Here is a 7,641-nt window from a genome sequence, read left to right as displayed (position 1 = left end):
CCAAAGCTCATACTTTGTAGAGAGTTTGAGACAGGTGTATAACACAAGGTAGAAAAGAACTGCCCATTGGGCTGGGGCTGTAGCTGTGATAGAGCGCTGGCCTAGCATGCATCCAATCCCCAGCACCCGCAAAGAGGAAGGGAAACTGTTCTGAGAAAAGTCAGATAACTACTTTTAGCAAATACCTTTTGAGCACAGCTGCTCGCCAGCAGTGCTTCACCACTTCAGCCTCAAATAAGAAAATAATGGACTTTGGTCATTTGAGAGCCAAGGGAAAGTTGAGTACTTCCGTGGAGGCTCTGGCCAGAGCTTGATCTGGCAATGAAGGGCAGGGGGAAGGGTAGGATCCTGCTGCAAGGAAGAAGTCTCATTTCTCACTAGTTGAAATTTATTGTATGTCTCCTTCCAGACTCTTTGACCTTGGAATTGTCATGCTAAGAATGGAGTCTACATGTAGGGAGGAAGGGATTGGGATTTGGACAGAAACTGCTAACCGAGAAATTAGCAATAAGCTTTGGTTCTCAGCTTGAAGGGCAAGATCTTAAGTCAGTGCAAGCTGTTGATCAGCATCTGGAAGACTGACTTACATTAGCCAAACCTACAATACTCAAACACATTGGTCCTGCCAGAGGACATAGCTTTCCAAGATCGGAAAGTTCTTAATCTCTTTTCCTGCTATTGAACCACTTAGAAACAATTATTAATTGGAAGGTTCTTGGGGTGCTGCTTTTAAAGTATGTTCACAGGCTGGAGATAGAGTTCAGAGGTAAACACTTGCCTTGCATGTGTGAGCACTGTGTCTGATGCACAGCAAAAAAACAAACTCAGCCGGGCGCAGTGGGATGCACCTGTAATCCCAGGGACTTTGGAGGCTAAGACAGGAGGATCATGAGGATCACCAGTTCAAAGCCACCCTCAGCAACCTAGCGAGGTGCTAAGTTACTAGTGAGACCCTGCATCTAAATAAAATACAAAATGGAGCTGGGGATGTGGCTCAGTGGTTAAGTGCCCCCGGATTCACTCCCTAGTACCCAAACAAAGAAACAAACAAAAATTTAATATGGCCTAGCATATTGACACGCACCTATAATGACTCAGGATGCTGAAGCAGAAAGATTGCAAGTTCGAGGCCAACCTTGGCAACTTAGTGAGACCCTGTTACAAAGGGTCGGGGATGTAGCTTATTAGTGAAGTTTCCCTGGGGTAAGGGATGCTTGTATGAGGCCCTGGGTTCAATCCCCAATACTACAAAAAAAAAAAAAAAAAAAGAAGAAGAAGAAAAAAAACTTTTAAAAACATGTACATAATAATTTTTTTCGAGACAGAGTCTTGCTAAATTGCTAAGACTGGCCTCAAACTTGCAACCCTCCTGCCTCAGTCTTCTGGGTCCCTGGGATTACCAGCATGTACCACTGTGCAGTTTTGCAACTTGATCACTTTTTTTTTTTTTTTTTTCAATATTGAGGAAGAAACCCAGGAACCCAGGGGCTCTCTACCACTGAACTACTTCCCAGAGCTTTTATTTTTTTTTGAGACAGTGTCTTGCTGAGATGCTGAGGCTGGACTCAAACTTGCAAACTGCAAACCTGCAAAGATATTGGCTTACATAAGAAAGAAAAATGTGTTTCACTAACTAACAAATCAGGAGAGAACAACAGTATAGGCATGATATTGTGCCTCCATAAACTTATGAAGTACCCAGGATCCTATTTTGCTCCATCACTCTCATGAGCATATTATGTCATTAATAAAGACCAAACATATTTGTATATTTCTACAATGTCAGAATTTATTTAATAACATTAATTTTGCAGGCCACACCTCTTTCATCAATGTCAGTTCACTGAATACTTGTAGGCCAGGCAGTCACAAGTTCTTTTATTCCAATCTTAATTTCTAATATCTATAATTCTCAAGTCACACATCACACTTTACTAGTAATATTATACATGTATATAATATTGTATATGTACAATATTATATAATATAATATACAATATTATGTATTACAGAAAGGCTAGAAGAGAGTTAAGGCTGCTCCAGGGGTTCAGGAAACTGAACTGAGAGCAAAAACAGGGAGCATATATGAATGCAAAGAGTCATTGTTGGTGGTCAGATAAGATTACCATTCAAAGAACTTGTTCAGGGTTCAGAGCTGTCAAAGGGCAGGAACTTATTCTAGGCCAAGGTCAGGACAGACAGTTCATGGGTTCCTACTTGAGGAGTAAAGGAGATGCTGTGACTATAGGAGAGCGGAGAATAGGTAACAGGCCACAGAGAAGTGGTGGACCAGGCCTAGTCAGGAGCAGTAAAGGGTTTGCAGTGATGTCTCCCTCCCTCCCTCTCTCACACACACATGACTTGCCCCAGGTCCCACTCAGTCCTGCTTAGGCAGAATTCTGAGAAGTTGTAGAGTTCATCTCTTTAGGGGACAAGTACTCGTTTCCCTACTCCTGAGTTTCCCTGAATAAGGAACCTCTATTCACAGTGCTCCTGGCCTCTCTCCATCAGGGAAGAGGAAACGTGAAGAACCTGACAAGTGAGCTTAGAAGAAAGAACACAGCAAATGTGGCTCAGTCTTCTCTCTCCCTGGGAGCTAGCCCATCATTACCTGGGTGATCTGCCAGTCCCTGTAAGGGAGGAAGGCTGGGATTTACATCTGGGCCAATGACCACAGGTTAAGTGTAATACAGTGGTAGCATTAGCAAGCCCATTTTGTCTCCTTACTAAATCAGGTTCTCCAACACTTCAATGAGCCGTTAGCAGTAATGAAGATGAAGGGCCAGAGTGTAGTTTGACAACAGAGTACTTGCCTGACATGCAAGAGGCCCTGAGTTCCACCCCCAGAACTAAAAAAATTTTTTTTTTAAATTTAAAAAAATAAGTAGTAACGAGGCTGACATTTTTTTCCCCATCTATTCTGTCATTCCATTCTTCAGTGGATTTAGTTTTCCTGGAATCAGGAAAGCAAGCATTATTTATTTATTTTTTCAGTGCTGGGGATGGAACCCAGACCTCACACGTACTAGGCAAATACTCTACCACTGAGCTATATTTCCAGCTATTTATTTTATTTTGTTCTATTCTATTCTATTCTATTCTATTCTATTCTATTCTATTCTATTCTATTCTATTCTATGAAAGGATCTCCCTAAGTTGCCCAGGCTGGACTCATCTTGTGATCCTTCTGCCTCAGCCTCCCAACTAGCTGGGATTATAGGCATGTGCCATCACACCTGGCTCTTCCATTGAGTTACATCTCTAGCCCTTTTTATTTATTTAATTTATTTATTTGTTTTGAGACAGACTCTCACCCAGTTGTCCAGGTTGGCCACAAACTTTCAATCCTCCAGCCTCAGCCTTTCAGTTGTCAGAATGACAGGCATGTGCCTACTTGCCCCCAGCAGAGGAGGGAGTAGGGTACGAGGATCTACTTTCAGATCCCCCCACCCATCTGTAGAAGAAAATCAAGAACTCAGGGTCACACTGATGTGTTCCCCTCAGAGACATATTCTAGCAGCCCTGTGTTCTTGTTCCCTTTGTCCCCAAACCTGCCCAACTCTTCTTGCCTTTGTCACATCCCTTGTTACCTTTGTCTGTCTGTCCTCTCCTGAATCCCCTTTCCAGCTTCTCCAAGGAATTGAAGCCTGAGAGAGGTTAGATGACCCAAGGTGCATGAAATGCTGGCACAACACAAAGATCAGAGACCCTCACTGGGCTGCTGCAGAGAGATTGGCCAGGTCCAGGTAGTGAGAGAGCCCCTGAGAGATTCGGAACACTGGCTGCCAGCCTGTTTCTCAGCCAGGCCTGCCGCCCCTGCTCCTGGGCAGCCTGGGGGCTGCTTTCTCCCATGTGTCCATATTGAACAAAGGTTGATTTCTAAGGAGGAAAAAACAAGGCAATAAAAAGGAAAGAAGAGGAATGAATTGAAGAAGGAGGGGCTGGAGAAGAAGAGAGAGAAAAGGAAGAGGCGAGAGAAAACTGATCAAGAAAAAATTTAAAACTCAAAAGAGAGGAAGAGAAAGAAAACTCCAGAATACAGAATTATAAGCACTGTGAAAGTGCATGACTTCCAAGTGAAGGGTTCTGATAGGGTTCTTAGCTTCCCTATTCAACACCTGGTGGCTATTCCTCTAGACTCCCAGCCCCCTAACCTTCCTGTACATTTTTGATTCCCAGACTTTCCCCAGGCTGCAGGGCACTTGCAGGTCAGGGCAGAGCCAAGATCTTCCAACATGGCTGCAACCATGGCATCTCTGGCAGAGCTTAAAGGAATATGGGGGATATAGATCCTCTCAATTTATTCTTTACCCCTTCCTGCCAGTGGCCCAGGGAGGGGAAAGCTGGTGCCAAGGAGCCTGTGAAAGAACCATCTGGACCCCCTATGATTTTCCTCATGGTTTGGGTATAGGATTATTACACAGGGATGGAACCCCCTGCAGGCTCCCAGGTCCCCACAGGAGAGAAGTGGACTTAGGAACAGGGCAGGGAGTTGAGTTCACCCCTGGTAAGTCTAATGGTTCTCCAGAGGCCAGACTCATGGGTGGGCAGAGCAGAGGGAGAACTGCCCAATCCCACTGGTACCCCTCCTCAAGATCCAGACTACAATAGGGGGTCACTCTGAGTCAGGGCATAAGTGTTCCCTAAAGACCCATGTGTTAAAGGCTTAGCCCACATCTTGGTATGGTTTGGAAATGATGGGAACATTGAGATGTGGAGCTTAGCAGGAGGTCTTCTAGTCATCAAAGCCTTGAAGGCTATCGTGGTGAGACAGACCACCATGGTGGGACAAAAGGCTGGGACAACAAAATAAACCCCTGTGCACAATAAACTATTACCCTTTGTAGCAGGGCATGTTGCTTCTCTATCCTTGTGCTCTTTGCAACAGACTCCTGGTGAGACCCTGATAAAACCACAGAAACAGAATGTTTGCATGAGATGAAATTTTTACTGAGGATACACCTAAATAACCCTCTAGCTTCACTGTTCTTAGTCAACTTGAAAATCACTAATTTTAGAGGTCACTAATTTTTGAGGTCACAATTTTTTTTTCACTGTTCTATTTGTTTTTAATTTAGAAAGGTATCAAAGTCATAGTGCCTCTTTTTTCACATAAGCAAGCACATAGATATGAGGTTTAACAGGAAATCATACCAATAAAATTTCTATAAACACAAATCCATATTGAGCTACAACACAGATAACAAAGTAAAAATGAAGAAAATTGGCCACTATATACAGTTGGACACTGCTGTGTCTTATACACTAGAAAGTCTTTTATAAAATAATCATCTTATATAATCAGAAGACCAATCTTCAATGTCATCCTGCAAGATGGGTTTCTTTACTATCTCCTAAAAGCAAAAACAAAAGGGCAATTAAATTGGTGCCACTGTGACAAGTTTTCAAATGTCCACTTTCATGAGTTGTTTCAAGTCCTAACTTTATGCTTTTCTTCAAGTAATTAAGCATCCCATGCATATTTATCAGCAAAATGCAGCTTGGGTAATTGATAAACTCACCCTGGAGTTCCCTAATGATATTAAATTTATATATACTCAGAATAGAATTTGGGAACACAATATTCTCATTTGGAAAGGTTCACCTTACTAAGGCCTACTAGAAGCATCTTTAGAGTAAGCCAAATAAAATGCTACCACAAATGTGAATTTCCAATAGGTTCATTATATCACAAGAAAACAGGCGGTTTTCTGCAAGTGATCTTAAACTTATATCCCAGATTTACAAGTTCTTGTTTTGGTTCATAGATTTCACTATTACGGAAAGGTTTTCTTCTTCCTTGGCTTTATGATGTTTCTTCTTCAAACAATTTTTTTTTTTAATATAATAAGGGCTGGGGACATAGCTCAGTGGTAAAGTATGTTCTTAGCACATGCCAGATCCAGAATTCAAAACCCAACAGGGCAAAAACAAGAGTAATGATAATAAAAATAAATATAATTAAAAATTTAACATTATTATGGCATTACGCTCCAATCCTGTGCTATGGATTCTACTCTAAGTTGATACAGATGCAGGATGGCCCAAAGTCAAGTGGTCCTTTTTACCTGGAGGGGAGTTGGGTCTCTGAAGTAAGGCATGTGAAGCAAATGATGTGGCTGGGGCAGGGGTAGAATGAGAACCTGAAGGACCTGGCATGCAATCTGGGACAAGTACATAAACCAAAGTATGAACACTGGGGGAATTAGTTGTGATTTTTGTTTTCATCTGTAATTTCTGAATTTTACAAATTTTCTACCGCAAGCATGTTTTGCTATGGGAAATTGCTATTATTTAAGAGTTAATGGGCTGGGGATGTAGCTCAGTGGTACTTGCCTAGCATGCGTGAGGCCCTGAGTTCCATTCCCAGCACCGCAAAAGTATAAAAACAAGAGAGTTAACTAGGGCAGTGACGGGAGGAGACAAGCAGAGGACAACTTCCTGACAGGAAACCTCTGAGAGCAGTTTTGGGACATTCCTGTGGTGACACACGTGGCCGCCAGGGGTCAGCAGCAACCCGCAGCCCTTCGTCGCCAGCCACAGGTGACCCGAGGAGGCTCTCCCCGCGAAGGTCTTTCTTGCCATTCTCACACTAATCGCCATTTGCTGTCCACATGCTTCTGTCTCGGGCCATTTCCCACAGTGGCAGTTGCTGGGGTCTCAGAGGGCCACAGCTGTCTGCAAGCTGAGGGATGATAGGGGGTTGGGCTGAGACCGCGCTCTGCCCAGGGGACCCTGGACAAAGGGAGGGTTCTTAGGCTGAGGCCCAGGGCTTCCACAGTCTTTCCTCCCTAGGGAGGGAGGGGACAGGAAGCCGAGGCTGCTTCCGGGGCTGGGACATGGTCAGAGGAGAGCCAGAGGTCAGAGGAGGGGTCAGTCCTCTGGCGGAGGGAAATAGCCGTGCCTAGTAGAGTCGGTACGTTCTGGCCTCGCGGCAAGGAACAAGAGAGAGGTGCGGACGGCTTTATCCCAGGGCAGGTTAGGGACTTGAGCTGCCTAAAAAATTCACTCTCTAAGCCAGAAAACCATCCTGCCCACCGGGAGTTTGTGGGGAAAACACGTCGGACAGTGAGAGGAAACTCCAACCTGCTATCACCCACGGTGCAACCTTAGGAAAATTACTGACCCTCCCTGGGCCTTAACTCAGTTATCTGTAACCGATAGAGGTTAGATAAGAGGATCTTTAGGCCAGGGGCCCAGGCTGTAATCCCAGCTACTCCCAAGGCTGAAGCAGGAGGATCGAAAGTTGGAGGCCTGCCTTGGCGATTTGGCCAGAGACCCCGTCTCCAATAAATAAATAAATAAAAGGGCTGGATGGTAAAATACCCCTAGGTTTAATTTCCCAGCCCCCACTCCTCTCCCCACCCCCACCCCACCCCCCAAAAAAAAGAAAGAAAGGAAGAGGATCTTTAGACCTTCATCAGTTTAGATGCTCAACAAATGTAAAAAACTCCTTACTCCACCCTTCCCAAATGTAGAGCTGGCTTAGTCTCAGGAGGTCTAGCTGAATTAGGACAGGTCATCCCCTTTGGAAGATTACCAGCTAAAAAGTCTAGGCAACCTGGAAACCAGCAGCTCTGTCCTTGTGGCACCATTATGGGTGAGCACTGAAGGATATGGGTGTTCTCAGGGCAAAGCAGA

General features: G+C 44.3%; 1 long non-coding RNA gene across 1 annotated transcript in view; it reads left to right on the top strand.

The window, feature by feature from the left end:
• The window catches only part of LOC306661353, an 84,427-nt gene that overhangs the window by 321 nt on the left and 76,465 nt on the right, over positions 1-7,641 (top strand). The gene's annotated exons all lie outside the window — the stretch shown is intronic.

The sequence above is a fragment of the Sciurus vulgaris genome (genome assembly GCF_902686455.1).
Source record: "Sciurus vulgaris genome assembly, chromosome: 5".
NCBI lineage: Eukaryota > Metazoa > Chordata > Mammalia > Rodentia > Sciuridae > Sciurus > Sciurus vulgaris.
This window is presented reverse-complemented; position numbering and strand designations above follow the sequence as displayed.